The sequence below is a fragment of the Bombus fervidus genome, chromosome 2 (genome assembly GCF_041682495.2).
Source record: "Bombus fervidus isolate BK054 chromosome 2, iyBomFerv1, whole genome shotgun sequence".
In the NCBI taxonomy this organism is placed as follows: Eukaryota; Metazoa; Arthropoda; class Insecta; order Hymenoptera; family Apidae; genus Bombus; species Bombus fervidus.
Window position 1 is genome coordinate 16506716 of NC_091518.1, and position 18644 is coordinate 16525359.

Below are 18644 nucleotides of genomic sequence, written 5' to 3' on the forward strand. Positions count from 1 at the left end.
ATTTGTATCATTCGCGCGAGATACGGAGAAGAAAAGAAAATCGTAATTATAGTCACGAAGCGTCAAGAAAAGGACAACGTATAAGCGATCTAGCTAAGGTTAGGAGATTATGCGAGCCTGTATATTTTACGATATGTATAGCCGATGCGTGGATGATGATTAAGGCAAGTGAGCAAGAACAAGAGCGAGAGAAATAGAATGAACGAGAGAGAAAGAGCCGGAGAGAGTGAAGTTAAAACAGAGGAAGATAATATTTTATCGTAGAGAATTATCGAAATTATTATATTTTAATAACGGAGCTGCGATTTAAAAGAAGAAAAAAAAAAAAACAAAATGTGTAGTACGAAAGATACGAGGCGCGAGAGAGCGAGTAATCGTGCAAGTAAATGACAAGCAACAACAACAAAAAAAAAAAGATATAAAAGACGTGAATAAAAAAAAGGAAAAAAATGAAATACGAATGAGAAGAATTGTATGCACGAGTGAAGGTGACGTAAGAATGAAAGAGAGAGAAAAAAAGGGGAGAAAGAGAGAGAGAGAGAGAAATTTAAAAATATAATGGAGTGAATGTTTTTTCGAACCCAAAAGTCTGAGAAAAAGAATTCAGGATTAAAAACAAAACAAAAAAGAAAAAAAAAGAAAAATGAAACAAAAGAGAGATACAGTTGAACTTCATTTATATTTTCCTACGTGAAACTTTTTGTATGGCGAATGACGCGTGTGTGCGTGTGCGTGTATGGAAAATCTCGGTTGACGTTTATAATAAAAACGAAAAAAGAAACAAGCGACAAAAAAACCATGCACGAAATTCAAAGACCTTGGTCAAACGTGTTATATGTAGAAAAATATGGGAAGAGCAGAAGAAACGGAAAACGTTTGATGTACTGCGTTAAACGTGTATATAAGTATTTTGTATTTCTCCGTGTTATGGTTTTTGCAGTATTGTCAGGTCGACTGCTTTTTCCCGTGATCGAACGACACGTTGCATAGATTTTCCTTTTCTTTTTCTACTCGATATATACGATTCTCGTATTTACATTGCGGAAAGTTTCAATAAATGCAGTCCTTACTGGACATAATAACGAGATTTCGTTCAGATTTCTTTATATTGTTAGCGACATTTTTCTTCTGAGCCTAGCCGCTCAGATGGTCATGCGTGCCTCGATTGCGTTTGGGATAAGGATTTCCTTGGCTTTCCTGTACGATTATTGAGAAACAAGTTTCTGTGGAACGGATAATAGGTTAATATTAGTACTTAACGTAAGATTAGATCAGTTCTATGAGTAGATTTTTCTCAAATTAATCTTCCATTTAGTAGAGGGTATGTAACTAAATTTATAAATGGAATCTTAAGAATGAAATTTAGAATGTAAGACTGAAGACAACATTGACTTACGAACGTAAATTGAATAAATTCCAATAAAACTTTCATTAAAAATTCTAATTTGACGGAAATATCGAAAAATATAACCCGATCTAACGATTCAATAATTATTCAATATTCAACATTCTTCAACATTTTTTTCTTTCTTGTAGCATTTAGTTCTCAAATTTTCAAGTTTAACAGAAAGACGTTATATTGTATCAATGATAGTAGGATATTCATTTTCATTTAACGAATAATATTATTTTTGAAATTACATTCAGTTGTAATTTTGGTAAAATTGATAGAAAGATAAAAGTAAAATATATTTCATACGTCGGTGGAAAGTAAAGTTCAGGACGCAATTATTGACAACTTGTTTGTTTAAAATATGTAGAAAAGTCTATTCATTGGACGAACGTCATTAATCATTCCCAACTTGGAATAAAACAATCTGTGTCATTTTCTTGATATGAGCTTATAGTTAATGATATATTTAAGACGAATCATAAATTATAATAGTAATCTATATTTTCCTAAAGTTATGAGAAGAAATTTATTTAGTGATGTATGTACATGTTATACGTAATTCCATCACTATATATTTTATATCACAGTAGTCGTATTTTCGTAGTAAGTATACAAAACTGAAAAATTCACTATTGTTCAGATTCTAAAACAGTATAGCGACAAACGCACTAATTATCAAACTATATCGAGTACGTTAAAATTGTTGCAAAATATTTTTCTTCGCTATTAAAATCCTTAATATTCTTATTTAACTCATAATTTTAATCCAAATATGTCATTATTCTTTTGTAATATTTTTCTATTATTTAACTAGTGTCGTTTTCTCCCTTTATTTGAGATTTAAATTGAATATTTTCTTTGAATTTTTCTATTTTTCACAGCTACTAGTCGTAAGTAGTAACTTAGTCTTCGAAAAACCAGTTTTCTAGAAATGGCCACTCGCTTTTAAAAAATTATTGGTATACTTTGAATGTTTACACATTTACGAAAAGTTAAAAAACATAAAAATATACAGAAAGTTTATAGAATATATAAATTATTCAAAGTGTTTATCGAAATGAAACAAATCTTTGCTTAGGTTTCATTGCATTAGTTGTATCCATGAAAATACGAATTTGCATAAACATCCAGTGTTATATAATGTTAGTATCGTCTAGCATTGTAAAAGCGTCACAAAATATGAAACCTACTTTCAGCTATCCCGTTAAAAGGCTAATGGACATGATGTCCGAATTAAACTTCTTATTTCTCGTCTCATATCTTCGATTGCGTTAAAGATATAACGTCAGCTTCATAAAAAGATGAATATAATCAACCTTTGATCGCAGTAAAACGTCAAGTATCTGACACAGGTTCCCAAAAACCAAGTCCCTTACGTGCCAATCACTGTCACAGAGGCTTCAAGTCGAAATTTGTTTTATCCATCGTACGGAACGCTTAGGACCTCGGACTTCTTTCGCTTTATCGATCCTTTTCTTTGGAATCGAGCGAAGTCTGTGAACCTATTTCCTATCGCTTAAAAAATAAAAAGGAAAGAAAGAAAAAGAAGAAGGGAGAACCTGGCAAATCTGTGATAGAATTCGTCGTCGATAACGACGCTTCCATTCGAAGCAAAATTATTGATCTACAACGGAGTACCTCTGTATGAACATTTATCGATCACACGTGGTTGTACACACGAGTCATCGTAGAAAATTATCATTGATTTTGATTTCGATCCTGTTCAAATGAACGTCGTAAGGATGGATGAACCTCGCCTATTTTGTCAACATTTCTGTTTTCATTAATACCTAGATGAATGATTGATATCGTGATCCTTCGAATAGCAGATGAATGTATGACAGGGATTTTTTGAAAAATTGCGAACGAATACTTTTGTATTTTGCGGGGAGAAGTATTGTGTATATATTGATAGACTAAGTTTTTTGAATTACATTTAATTATTTTCTATGCGACAATTAAGTAGTTTGATGTTGAAGACGTAGATAAAATAATGAGTAACGAAATAAACGAATTATTACTTTATCTTGAGTATGTGACAGTGTTTATGGATTGAATATTTCGAAGATGCAGAAGAAAGACATCGTTCTTCATTTCGCAATATGTATACGTTCTATTGAATACGATACAGGGACTCGATCAAATGGATTCTGTAATATTATGAATTTACGAATAATTACGAGGTCTAATTTTATTAGGTGCACTAGGCATAAGATAATCAATTTTAAAATACACGTTATACACTTTCGAGTACGTGAATAGATTAAACTTCGTTATAAGGTATTATCATACTCTTAGTTTATATTCATAAAAAGGCTTTACGCTTTGTTTAAGAAACTTTCTTAACATCTTTATTTTTCTCTCTTGAATAAATACTAGAAACATTAATATTAGCAATACTTTTAATAATAATGTATTTATGTATGTATATAACGCAAGAATTAGGAAACAGACATAGAATATGATCTAATATAAATAAAATTCAATTTTCATACATATATTCCCGTTTGTCCTATTTCCATAAAATGAATAAAAATTTCAAATAAAAATTGATAAATGTTCATACAGAAATGTAGAATATTTTCATTTATATATAACCTGGACCAATGCATATTTATTTAATAATGATCAAACCTCTCTTATAGATTTTTAAACGTTCGTCACATTAATCTGACAGATTTTCACTATCTTTGATTTCTCTATTGGACCTTGTGTTCAAGAAAACATTTTTCACGCGTTCAATGGAAACATCTCTTCTTCTGTGCCTTCGGAAAAATTCGATTTTATTTGTAAAAATGAAATATTTGACAATGAGCAATGCCGTACTGCTGATATAGGAATTATATCAATTTAATTATAAAAGAAGAAAAAAAAACATAAATGATATCGTGCAGAGCACAAGAATACGAGTTGCCATTTTGGCAAATTATTTCCTTCGGTTCGATTTTGTTGGAGACAATTTCGAGTAAATGAAATCCGTCATTTACGAGTACATTATAGATAATATCTAAATTCACCATAAATTCATAAAGCGTTTACTATTTCATACATTGCAACTGTTACTGCTAATTTAAGAGTAAGTTGTATAATTACGGACTTAACGTAAGATATTGAAAATAAATTACATAAATTGAATTATAATTATTCCATTGATATAATTGAAAGAAACGCGTATTCTCTTTCAGCTTTGTGCCTGTCGTAACATTGGTTGGAATTTAAAATACATAACACTTGATATAAGTTTGAAACCTGGTTGGAAAGTTATTAAACTCTGAAACACGGTTCTAAGCTATTAATAATACGAAGATATAGGTATACGATATTTCAAACGTCGTACGCTTTCAAAACAATTAATTCAATTCATTATATAGAAATATTAATAATTGAGAAGGGCGTTTTATATCAATTGAGTTGAAAGTAGGTTCCAAATTCTAGACAACTTTTGAGAAAAAATAATACTACGAATACTTGATAAATTTGATATATTATATATAATTTTATATCATAAAGAACCGTTCGACTGATTTCGTTATTTCGCTTGAAAATATTGGTAATAATCCTTCGAAAAACGAATTTAATAAGTCAATTAAATATCTATCTAAATGTACCTCTCGAAATTATTTCCAACGATCTCCAGAATTCCCATCATAAAATAGGCGGGCGTTCATCGAATTGGTAGAATTTACGCGAAGAAAATTCGATTCGAAAATGGCGAGGCAATACGCGAGATAAAGTCAAATTGATCGATAAGAAACCAACCGTGCATGTTCGATGATCGCGTCTGAATAGCATTAATATCGGTTTAGAATATCTATAGGATGTTCTGCTGTTTGCCTCGATTGTAACGCGGTTGAGCGCGAAAGGAGAAGGAGTTATTGTTGCGTATACACGGAAAACAGTATATTTGTGAGAAGGAACGAGAGAATGAGATCGAAGAAGGTGTAAACGTGTGCATGTACGAGTGATCAAGCAGGGAATGAGGAGAAAAGCGAAGCCAGCTATCGATTTTCATTTATATCGTGCAATAACGCTTTCTAAGAACTCGAACGAAAAAGTAATCAGAATGAAAGTTTTTGCTTTTCCATATAAATGTACCATTTTTTCTTTCATCTTTGGTCCAAATTCCATAGCGAAATTTTCAGACAAAACGTTGCTCCAATGATAACTAAATTGGAGTAAGGTAATGAAACAAAAAAAAAAAAAAAAAAGAGAGAGAAATAAAATAGTAGAATTAAAGTAATTACTAGACTGCGGATTTTTATGTATTTATGGAAAATTTAATGATTAAAAATATATGAAATATACACAGCACAGTATTCGTTATTATTTTTAATAGGCGAAATAAATATCTATTTAAATCTTGTTATTTTAGTTGCGTTTAGAAAAATATAAATTTGCACAAAAATCCGCAGTTTAACAACGACAAACAGCGTATCGAAAGAAAACTTATTTTCAATGATATTGCTTTTCTAAAGACAAAAGAGACGAAAGAAAGAATATATTGAAGTAAAGAATGACATTTAAAAAGAAATGTCTTTCGTGTACTAAACTTTACGTGGGATTAGGAAAATGATTTGAAAATGAGCAACAACTAAATAGGTGTTTCGTATACGAAGTATTAAAAAGACGTATTACGTGCTTCTTACAAAGTCGATTCTAAACCTTAGGATGATACAGAAAGTTCATGTTCACGAATAATACGCGAAGTTTGTTTCTTCAAGTTATAAACATTTTAATTTTGTACTAGAAATGCTTGTACGCACCTTATGTATTTGGCCGGATAGCAAAGAACATCCAATGATATGTCGCAACGTATTAACCGACATTCATGTACATGAACATTTTTTTAATGTTTGATGTCTAGAATCGTTCCTATGATAAGTACCCACATATTTTTGATAATTAGACTGCGATAATTGATAATTTGATAATCTAATTTGATAATTAGATTAGATTCAATTATGTGGATGATATGGTTGAAGAGTTGGAACCTAAAATAGAGATATATTTCACTTGCTTAAATATTACTAGTACATATTTTACTTTAAAAGTTTCATATATTTTTGAACATTAAATTGTATTCTAAACAATTTTGCGCTTGTAAATTTTCCACAGATGCATAAACATTTGCAATCTATTTATTCATGCCATACAGTGGTTTATGAAAATATTTTACATAAATTTTAAAATTAAATTTGAAACAAATCTGAAAATGTACATGAGAGTTACGAGATATTTATTGAAAAAAATATATATTTAGTAAACAATTATTATATGGCGCAAATACTCATCTTAAACATATAGTAAGTGTTAAAAATCGTTCCACTGAATATCGAGGCTTATTAATGCAATGGATAATTCATTTTTATAATCTCTGCAAAGTATATGCTTGTGTTAAATATTTTGTAGCTTCCGTGTACATTTTTAGGTTTGTTTCATCCTGTAACAATACTACAGACACGAGTCTCGTTATAGTGTTAATAAACTTGTTAAATATTTCTTATAACGCATGTAATATATTTAGAAAGGATTTCTACAAGTGTTGAAATATTTCCATGAATTATAATACACGTACTTCGTTATATTAAATTTCTTAATCATTCCATCAGTTCGTTATATATTGCTTTATTGCACGATATAATTGTACGTTTCCGGCTGTATAGTTTTACACAGACGAAAACAAATGAGTCGCAGTAAGAATTATTACGAGAGAATGAAAGAGAAGAGATTTCTAAGCGTGTTTTGTGCTAATGCTTCTAGAAAAGTCAGTTGCCTGTAATGAAAATAGAAAATCTTCACCATGTATTACCCACCGTCTTTTAATATTATACGATTGTTTGACAACCGATTAGTCGTCGAATTGTCTACCGATTGATTGTCGAACCGTCTGTCCACGATGAAAGGGATATTTTGATCTGTCGAGGACTTAACGCGCACACACGTTACACGGTCAGAAAATGAAGCTAGGACGATGGGATGTGATAAGGACATTTATATTATTACGCACGCAGATTTAACGAAAATAAAAAAAAAAAAAATAATAATAAAAACTAGTGGAAGCTGCGTGAACACGATGACACGGTGATTTTGTATATAAAATATATCGATGATAAAATAGAACGCGCGTTCTGTCGCGATGACGAAGATATACGATAAGTGCAAATGACAGAAAGAATGGGCCATCGGTTATAGCGATAAGCAAGAGAACAAAGAGAAGCATTCTTGTTTACTTCTATTAGCTAAGTACTTGGCCAACAATAAAATGCATATTAGATACAAATCAAACCGAGGGACACTCGGCGTGATTTTATTCCGAACTTTCATCTCCTCCAGATCCTCGTTCTGTTCTTACGATTCTGGTGAATTTGACGAAAATCTTCGAAAATTTGAATCGTCTTTTCCTCAGTTTCTTGAATCTTTTCTTAACTAGTTTATAAATTTAATTACCTTATTAAAGGCTAAGGTATACACACAATATTTAATTTGCAATTTGCTTTTCAATTAATTTACAAACTATGGAATTTGTCACTGAGAGAGGGAATTCTAGGAATTTTCTTACTATTTTTTTCATTTACCGTGATATTTAATTTAATTTAATAGTTGGAGATTTGATTATTTAAATATCGAATAAAGTATTGGAATTGTTTGAAATAATAAGTGGGATTTAAAAAATTTTTTAATCATTATGTCTACGATTGTTAGCTCGGTTTCATATTGAATTTTCAATCAAGACCGCGAAGAATAATTTAAAGATTTATAGATTTATTTTAAAAACTTATGATGTTAAGCCATTGATAAAGCTCAAGATAATGATATTAATGATCCAGATATTCTAATTTTTTAATTGTTAAATTACTCTAAGAATATTTTAACACTATCGTATAGGAAATATTCTTAGTATGTAAAATATTCTTAGTATGAAATTCTATATACAAATCATTTACGTTAAAAAATATATCTCCCAGAGAGTGATTGGAAAAGTGCAATAATAAAATCGATCAAATCAATAAAAATAGGAAAGAAGCTACATCGGATCAACCAAACTTCGTTGCTACAAAATTCAATAAATGTTCAACATTTTCACGACAGGCACTTCCGTTTAAGCTCATGGAACGACACAGACTAATTCCAAAATTATGTGGCGTACATTTATGTTACGGCGTAACCGTAGAGGAAAGGGCAAATATTTTTTTTATTTTTTCACTGTGAAAGCGGATTTATATCGATGGAGAAACATCGATGAAAAATGAAGTCGCCCACGAGTCGTTAATCCGACAGAATATCGCGAAGAAAATTGGAAGCAAAATCAGAAAGAGAAAATGGAAGCAATAAAAGATACTCGCTTCAGCAGGCAATGGCCGACAAAAATGGCCCATAGGAGAAACCATTTCAAGGCTGTGCTTTCAATACGTTCGCAATGGGAAACCCTGTTACTCTCTTCGAATCGTATTCTTCTTTATTTCCGCTGGAATTCGTTTCGATGATGTTTTCAGTTCTCAATGAAAAACACTCGACTCTGGTAAATTAAGATATTCCCGTCCGTTTGTTGCTTTTATTTAATTATTAACGATTCCCTTGTGGCCATTCAGTGACTCTAAAGTGGAGCGAAAAATTCCCATTGCCTTTTCCGCAACTTTCTAATTATAATAATTGCTCCCTGTAAATATTCATCGTATTAAGCAGTTCCGTAAATTGAACAGAATAATTGACGAGCTTAATGAAAGACTGTAAACGCAAGTTTATATCTATTTATTATTAAAAATGTTTTTATTTTCGTCATGGTAGCATTGAAAAAGAATTTCAAATCATATTTTTCTACCTGAACTTCACTTTCGTCATTTTAATGTCTAAAATTGATCCTATAAATATTCTACACATATTTTCTGACGTTCTGTAAGCAACAGAAGAGAAAAAGAAATCGTTTCTAACAATCCCACGTCCACGTTGACGGAACAGAGTGTCGTCGGTCTACGACTGGCTGCTAACACAAGCCAAATTGGAGGATCGGTGCAAAGGAGACGAACGAAACTCGTGAAAAGGCTACTCGAGTAGCAGACGGATCGTTTCAGGAGCGGTAATCGTTATTCAAGACACTGACGTAACGGAGCCTCGAAACGAGGAAATTAAAGCGGGCTAAGGAATTAAAACGAACGGGAAAAATTCCACGAAAGCGGAAACACGAGGCGCAACGACCGCCGGAAAGGCAAAGATAGATACGACTTGCGTAGCTCGTCGAGGCGCCCTTGGAAGATAGTCGACTCGTCGTCGACGACGTTTTTCGTAACGATCGTTGAAACGACGTATCCAGCCGTTTAGAACGTCGAAAGTCGGAAACAGGCAAGCCGGACGTAACAAATTCCGAGAGACATAGGGAAAACAGACGAGAGAGGCGGCTTTGAGCGACTCGTTTGAAACGTTTCAAGGGATAGACCAAGTTTACCAGGGTTAGTGAACGAGAGTGTTGATCCTGAGAACCGATAAATTCAATCTAAACGCGAATCGAAGTCGAGGATCGAGGAAAATGTTCGCGGAATAAGAAGTGAGATGGGTTTTTGAAGTTATCAGGTAACGATGCTTCTTCGTCTGATTGATTTTACAATTTCTGGTTGGAAATTATTGCATTAACCCTTATGAAAGTAAATGTTTCTTTCGATTATGAGAATTTCTTTTTTAATCATCGATAGTTGAAGTATAGGTATTTATGTATTTATAAAAGATTTAAAAATATTAAATTGTATCAAAATGAAGTATCTAATATATTTGTAATATTTAGTAAGCAGAATACGTTTTTCTCAAAGTTCCAGGTTTTCCAATCGTATTCCTAAAGATACGTATTTGCGTAAATATTCTCAGTTTATCGATGAGAGAAATATATTCTGTTCGATATTTTTGTAAAAAGGATATTATAAAGTAAAATTAGGACCGTTGTTATTGAGAACAGATAGATTTATCGTTCACTTAAATTGTGAATAAATTATTGAAGCAGAATGTTATATGCTTCGAGTAACTTTGAGCGTAAGTGTGTTAAAATTGATATAATTGTATTTGCAAACTTTATATAAAAATCTTTAGATTTAATTTTCATCAAATTGAACTTAATCAATTGTACTATTAAATTCGAAAAGTCGCGTTCATTGCACTTTTTCATTTCCATAAAATGAAGTTAATTTTCGAATGCGACCTGTCGGTTTTCCAAATCCGGAAATCAGTTTCAAACTTCAACTTCGAATTTCGAACTTTGCATTTTCAATTTTAATTTGATGTTTCAATCATTTCGATCTAACTTCCTATTTTTATAACAAGTTAAAGGAGATTTAATTTGCTTAGGGTTCTAGTAAAAACTAGGATATTCGATAATTATCATATTAGGAAATAAGGCGATACTTCGTGAAAAGATTTCTTGCATATTTTAGAACATACGTTGAACTTCCATTCACAATTCAATTAATTCTCGTTAGTTTTTTTTTTTCTATTTAACAGAGAACATTAATATTAAAATTAGAATATATTAGACGTAATTGACATTTAGATGTGCAACCATTTAGACATTCCGTGTGTTGTTGACGTTGCTCTCAAGTGTATTAAAACTTTAATGATCGACATTGACCGCTTGTAGATTAGGAAGCAAAGAGCGACGATAAATGAACCAATTAAATATAAGCTAAATAGCTTTGGTATTTGAACATTTCCAAAGCCAAAGTGATCACTGTCTTTCTGAATCAATTCACTTTTTATAAATTTCTTAATTTCTTTGCATAAGTACGAGATTAATTAATTAAAGTCCATTCATTACAAGAAGATGATATAAATTCTAAAATAATCTTATAAAATAGTGTTTGTCATATTATCACTTTTTTGCACGTTTACATTTATGGAGTTGATTAATGTGACTTCTGAATGGCTAAAAGGTGCCTAAGGAATTTTATAAATTGTATGCTAAATCGTATTCTCATTCTAATGATTTTCCTCTAAACTCGTCAATTTAAATCTGCTAAAAATCGATAGCAAACTATAAAATATGTACGATTTTATTCAAAATTAATTAAATCAGAGAAAAGTAATCAAATAGATAAATGATCGATGAAAAGTATTCGCGTATTAATATAAAACAAGATAATATATAGAATGAAAACATACAAAAATATTTTTCCAAGTTGCAACACGAGAAAAACTCAGATACAACAAAGTATACATTAAAGTTAACAAAGCAATTGAAACTCTCCAAAGCGAATATTCGGATCCAGACAAACCCAAAAGTCATCGTACATAAATGATACGCTGTCGTAGATTTTTTCGATCGTAATACCAACAGTTTGACCAGATGACGCATCTGCTTTGGCGATAGAACATCTAGTCAAAGAAAACTTTCGAAATCGGCTAGGAGAAAAAAAATTGACGAATAATTAAAATCGGAACGTGACTGGAATATTCGAAACTGAAACGTGGCGACAAAAAAAGTCGGCAGGAAAACAACGTCCACGGAGAGAACGAGAATGTCCACGTTCCAAGCGTCATCGAACAATCGTCAAAACAAGGATCTACAAGCGGGAGAAACGATCCCCGTTTCCCGCAGTCCCGAATATGGAAAAAGCGCTTCCGCTTTGTCTCCCTAACGATCGTCCTATTTCGGTGGCCGATTGGGACACCTATTGTTTCCAATTGGATTTTAATTTAACGGCTTTACAAGCGCGTGACACGGTCGGGATAACAGAGCAGCTGTAAACGGAGTTCAAATGGACAACAAATTTTCCTACGCGGTCTGTATCCGGCTCTTTTTTATCGCGTTTTTATCCCGCTCAATCGAAGCGGAAATTTTTTCGCTGGAAAATTCAGTTTAGATCGCTAGATCGTCGAAAGTTTCTCGCAAGCGTTTCAAGTTCCGTCGCGTGCGACACGACAGAGCCAACGAATTATGGCGAATATTGATTTAATACCGTGCAGTGCCGCGCCGGTATTGCGTGTTTCCTTAGTATCTTGCAATTAGGCCCTTTTAACGATTCTTTGGCTGATATATGGTTTTCAAAGTCGATATAGAAAGCAAATATTACGTATGAAGGATTCACGCGAAAAAGATCGCAAGACTTGATTCTCCTTCATTTTCTTATTTTTATGTCATTTACAATTAGTGACTAATTAATAGTATAATAAGCATTATTTGAGTCCTGGAAGCCCTAAGCTCGAGCCTCTTAAAATTCAATCCGTATTTTCTCAATCTTCTTGGTAACTTTAAAACATTGCTTGTTCCGCGCCAGGGAATAAAGAACGTGGGAATATTCGTAAATATTTTTGCTACACCCGTGTTCGAATACAATCGAATTCAATGATCGCAACTATTTTGTTTGTTGTTGGTGTATATTCATTGTTGTACGTATATATGTATTTTATACTTTCTATGTTTGTCGTGTCAAAATAGCCGAGGTCATAAATTCGGCTTTTCCAAGGAGTAAATAGCATCGCGTAAATGTTCGATCGATCGAGAGTCATCCGAAGAAAGTTCTGCTAATCTTGCCTAATAGTTTCCATCGCCTCACGTCACTGCTGATATCGCAAGGAATTTTCTTCAATCAGTAAAGCTTGAAAAAACAACAAGCTATTCTATGAAGAAGAGAGATCTTTTCAGGTCTATCACCGAAAAATATGAACTTGTAATGTTGGTGAAATGTCGCGTCGAAGAAAACGAAATGTACTAATAACACGATTGAAAGCCGACGAATCACAAACATGTAATTTATTCACCGTGAAAGTTAAAAATCTAAGATATTCTATGATGCTTTTACCTGATCGTTCTCTTTTTTCCTCTTCCGAGATGATATATATTTCTGACAAAGTGGAAACTACATCAGTGCATACGTCAGTGCATACACAACACAGTTGTAGTAAAAAGAAAAAGAGAAAATACCACTTCAAATCAACATGTTATTCAGCAACATCAGCGAGAGCAGAAATAAAATTCAGGTGTTCACGCGTCATCGCTCTATCTTAGGATATACGTATTTCCAGTTTATTTGTTCAACATACTGAAACATAGAGAAATTACGTGTATTATATTTACCCGAGGTAATTGCTTAAAGCAATACTGCATGTTGATAGATCTTACACTCATCGATTATACGAACCGCTTTCGTGCATAGCGTTTTTCAACCCTTACTCAGCCTCGAGTCCAGCTATAAATTTTATATAGCGGACTAAAGTTGCCTGCATTACGAGACAAAGTATCGGTTTCTTGTTGGATGTCATTTTACTTATCGACGGAATTTTTTTAATATCAACGAGATTACGATCCGAATTAATAATGGATCGATATTTAAAGTTAGAAAGCCTCGAGCTGTATATCAGAGTAGAACTCCATATTAGAATTCTGTTGTACTAAATTCCATTTGAAACGAAAGTTTAGATAGTGTTCGATTAATTAAACCCTTGAATGTGAATATCTATTGGGCGAATGAAAAATAATAGTGGGAAGAATTGGTGAAATTTTATTGTACGAAATCCAGTTACACGAACTGTTTATTCCTTGATAAATTCAGACAAATGAAATTCTACTGTATCGATAATTATGACTTTGTGTCGTGTTCGTAGAAAGTTAACTGTGATGATAATTAAGATTGATTGATACCGGTAGAAATAATTTCAATTCAGAGGAAAACAGAGAAACAGAAATCAAATTATGCAGAATTATTGTATACACATTGTTAGAATTATTGTGTTAAGAAATATCGAAACAACTATATATATTGGTTCATTGACTGTCAATTGATATTTCCGTATCTGAAAATCTATTTCGCTTATTATTTTAAATATCAGTGCGAATCGAGGTTCATCGTATTATTAGGTTGTCCGAAAAGATTCTTTCGTTTCATAAGGTGATAATAGATGAACAAGAATTTCTGTTTTATATTATTTTATTGAATTAGGTATGATCCATTTCGTTCTATTTCTATTACTATGTTCGTGCATAATTCAATGAACTAATATAAAACAAAAAATATTGTGCGTCTATTATTTCCTTATAAAACGAAAGAAACTTTTCGGACAACCTAATATAAATTAGAAATGGGAATTAAAAGAACATTTTTTATTTTTTAGTTACTTTAACCAAAAGTCTTTTCTGTTAATAACATTTTATTCAGTTTCAATAAAAATCATGTTCTGTAGTATTTTCTCGAATACATAAATATTTGCTTCCCAAAAAAATATTCTCTCTTAATATGGTATATTTCGACTAAAAATTTCTTACAAACGGAAGTTTCGAAATCAAAATAAACAGAAATTCCAAAACACAATAAAAATACTCCTCAGGCATTTGAAACATTAAAACGATACTGGAAAATATCGTTCTGGAACAGATTCCAGGAAATTCTTACGAAAACAACCTTTTCTCTTTCCATTATATTTATTTTAAACTAAATCGGTTTATGAATTTTATCGTGGTGGCAATTGAATCACATTACATTACGCAGTTGCCATATTTTGCAGGTTGAATTGTGTAAATTTGACAAGAACTAGATAAAGTAGGAGCACTATATTGTGTCGCATATGGTAGAACGTGAACGATGATAGTGATTATTATTTGCGAGGAAGTACGTCTGACCTATAATGGATGACTCTACTTTCGGAAATTTATGTTCAGTTCCTTCGCGTACACATACATATGTATGTGGCCTTAGCAAATGAATGCATAGTACTGAAAGAAAGTGGAATAATTTTCCTGTGCGCAGGCTATAAACAATTTCATAATTACATTACATTCATCATATTTAAATTATTAAAAGTTAAACATAAATAGCAGTGCTGCGTGTGTTATTTCAGATTTATAAGCTTATTTTATACAGTCTCCAAATTCTGTTTAATTATTGAATTACTTTTATTATAATCTGTTCTATATTTAAAAAAATAGATAATACGATATATTAGAAAGAATTACGAATTGTTCTTTTAAGTAAATTTGAATTAAATGAACAAATTATATATATATATATATTTTTTGAAATATTTTTCGATGAAAGAGATTAATGTCGTGCTATTTTCTTTTTAGAAAATAAAAAATATTAGACAATATTTTCAATGCATCTGTTCAACCTAGAAAATTTCCAAGAATAATATAAGTTTCAATTACAGTACATGCTAAAAAGATCATTTTTATTTATTTATTTCTATTTTTTTTCGCGAGTATAAAGAGAACAAAGTTCTCGTCTCTCAGATTATCATGATTACCAATTCAAACGTAGCTTATATTACAAAACCAATACTAACATTTCTAACGCGATTTACTATATTCACCACCCTATCTTATGAACTCTTTTCCCAGATAAGTCCCCCCCCCCTCCCATTATACATACAGAATCTTTCAAAACACGGATCCTAATATGCGATACCTTTACCAGACTTTACAGACTTATGGGTCATGTTACGTTTCCTTATCGCACAGTCACCACTGTAAGCCGTTGCTCTTCCACATATTCCCACGAGACCCTATATTAGTTTGACAAGAACACGTAGCACAATTAGCCAACGTCTAAACTGATCTCAACAATGACACTGTTGGCACGTTTCCGGTCGCAAAGCAGCCGCCACGAAATCGCAACAGCGTGCACGTGTGCGTCGAAGCTATCACGTGTGACCTCTGACTAATTCCCAGCTACCAATCGGCGTGTCTCTCCGCGCAATATTCCAAAGCGAATCTGCACACGCGATGAATCGCTGAGAACACCGAACTCCCAAATACGCTTTCCATGTACCCCACATTCCATTATATTACGTAGAGATTCCACGCTGTAATATCGGTGCTTGCTCTGCCCGTCTGACCAATACCGAGTTGTTCTACTTCATGCTCTCTACCCCCGCTGTCTCCGCGTTGATTAACTCACGTAATTTGGTTCATTGAATAACCGAAACATGATCTCATGAAGTATCTCCCCTTTCGATATTGGTACTGATCGCAGGATCTTGGGGGTAAATCGATCCTGAGTTTCACTGACACTACACACGTCAACACGTTGACTGTCGCCCTTTTAGATATTTTGCCCTGGGAACCGTAAATTGCTCGCAGCAGTGAAATATTAATTCAAATGTTAATAATTATGAAAAGATATAAATAAGATAAAATAAGTAAGTAAATAGAGAAATGTTAATAAATATCACAGCATAAAATTTAATTCCTTCAAAATATTATATCGTATTTGGGCATTTTTCTCTGACGATGGATTCATTTAGGTCATTCACATTGTTGGAAATTATTTAGTTCATAAAATTTATCTTAATTTAATCATTCTAAAAATTTTAATAACGTGGGTCATCGATGACTAACCTCGTGGTCGACGCGTTAAACGCGGTCGTGTTATAACAGTACGGGTTTCTGAATCGCTTGAAAAACAAACATTTTTAGAAAATGTATTGGTGTTGTGAATAGATATTGAGGTACGTATGTGGATAAATATTGGAGTGTTTCTGATTGAAGTTTCGAGGAAGGCTATCTTATAATTTCGTATTCCGTATCTGGAATAAAGGATATTTGAATAGAAAATGTTGTTAAAAAATAGCAGTTTCTCTAGTTTGTTTTTAGTTTTAATCTGTTAAGGACAATTTATGTTAAATCGATCTATTGAATTTTGTTTTGTTAATATCGTGGCTATGAAACGTTCTTTCATGCAACGTTCGATTCTTTATCTGTATCTGTACATGTATAAATTTGCATAAGTGGTAATAAGTACTGTTTTCAGTGATTAATTTGCCATTCATTTGTACGTTTCATTATTATCCACATATTGTTACTACGAACCAAGTATTGAATGTCACGAATAACTAATATTAAATACGAAAGCTTTAAATGAGAACTAATTAATTTTTTTAATTTACTTAAAAAAAAAACTTTTGCAACACGTGAAGAGTGCAAACATAGAATTTCATTCGCTTAATCTGAAAGAGTAGTGGCAGGTTTCCCTAACTGTTAGAAAATAATTTCGATTTTTTCGTCCCACCTTAATCAACATATCATACGACCGATCTTATAATTCTTCATCAACCGTCTGTCCCTGGATAAGCGTATTTGCTTAACCGAGACCGATGTTTCCGCAACAACGAGGGCAAATATAGGGATAGCGATTCGATCCGGTTCGATCGATTAAGGAGCATTACCCGGTTCGGCAAATATTTGTGTGTGCCGTAACTGCAAGAATCATTTCAGGGACGGTGATAGAATTCGAGCGGCCACGAAATTGGCATCGATCCCCGTTCCGTAATTGCGGTTATCGCAAATTCTACTCCTCCCTTTCTCTCTCTCTCTCTCTCTCTCTCTTTGTTTTCTTCGTGGTATCCTCGTCCGAATCGACGATCGTGGGCAATTTTCAAGACGCTCCAACGTACAAGCTGTTCGCCTCCTGTTTTATCGCGTGTTCTTCAGCGATTCGTTCCCTGTAAGGACGGTCCTCTAAGAGGTTGTACTGCCACGGGCCATGTCGTCGCTACCGATAATTAGGAATCGTTTACATACACGCTTAAGTCTCGTGGTGGACGGGCCTCGTATTGCGAGTAACCGGAGCGTAGAAAACGAGAAGGTTCTGCATAATAGCCGACCATTGTTACCCCCGTCGTTACTGCTACCACCGCCAACCCTCCCTCATCCCGATCGCCTATTAAGCCGGAACGCCGTTCTAGATTCTTGCCTCGCTCCTGGCAACCTCGTTGATTCATCGATCGAATTTAATAACCCGCGATCAGCTATCGTCGAGAATTAATTAGACTACTTTTCGGGGTCGAGCTTTCGGGGGTTAACGATCGCTGTGTGCCAATCGGCTGCGTTTGATTTCTGTTAGTTTGTTAGTTTACTGGTTCATTTATGTAGGATTCGTTGGTATTTATTTTATTATTTATTGGGAAAAGTAGGAATCCTTATCGTAATGTCTTTGATAGGGTGGAAAAAAGTTTATAAAAAACTTAAAATAATTAAAGTTTATAGAAAATACAAATACAATGTCAAGCCCGTGTTTTTTTATGATTTCATAGAGATAAAACAAACGTATGTAAAAATGTATTGTGAAATTGTATTTTGCATATTCTTTAATAGGTATAATAAATTGTTATTCTTTTATGAACGTAACTTTCTTTATACAAAATTTGATATCGAATGTATTATTAATATTGACGTTTTTGTCATAACGTTTGAAAGAGAGACGTATGTAGATTTTTGTGACTGATTATGACCAATCATTAATTATTTACAATTCTCACAATTAACTGTACGTTAATTTACATA

At 32.7% G+C, this 18644-nt stretch overlaps 1 long non-coding RNA gene across 1 annotated transcript in view; it reads left to right on the forward strand.

Moving 5' to 3' along the window:
• The window catches only part of LOC139998019 (uncharacterized), a 268768-nt gene extending 264877 nt beyond the window's left edge, over nucleotides 1–3891 (forward strand). The window contains exon 2 of the long non-coding RNA XR_011803162.1: nucleotides 526–3891. This is a non-coding gene — a long non-coding RNA (uncharacterized lncRNA). The remainder of the gene's footprint in view (nucleotides 1–525) is intronic.
• The last annotated feature ends 14753 nt before the right edge of the window (nucleotides 3892–18644 follow it).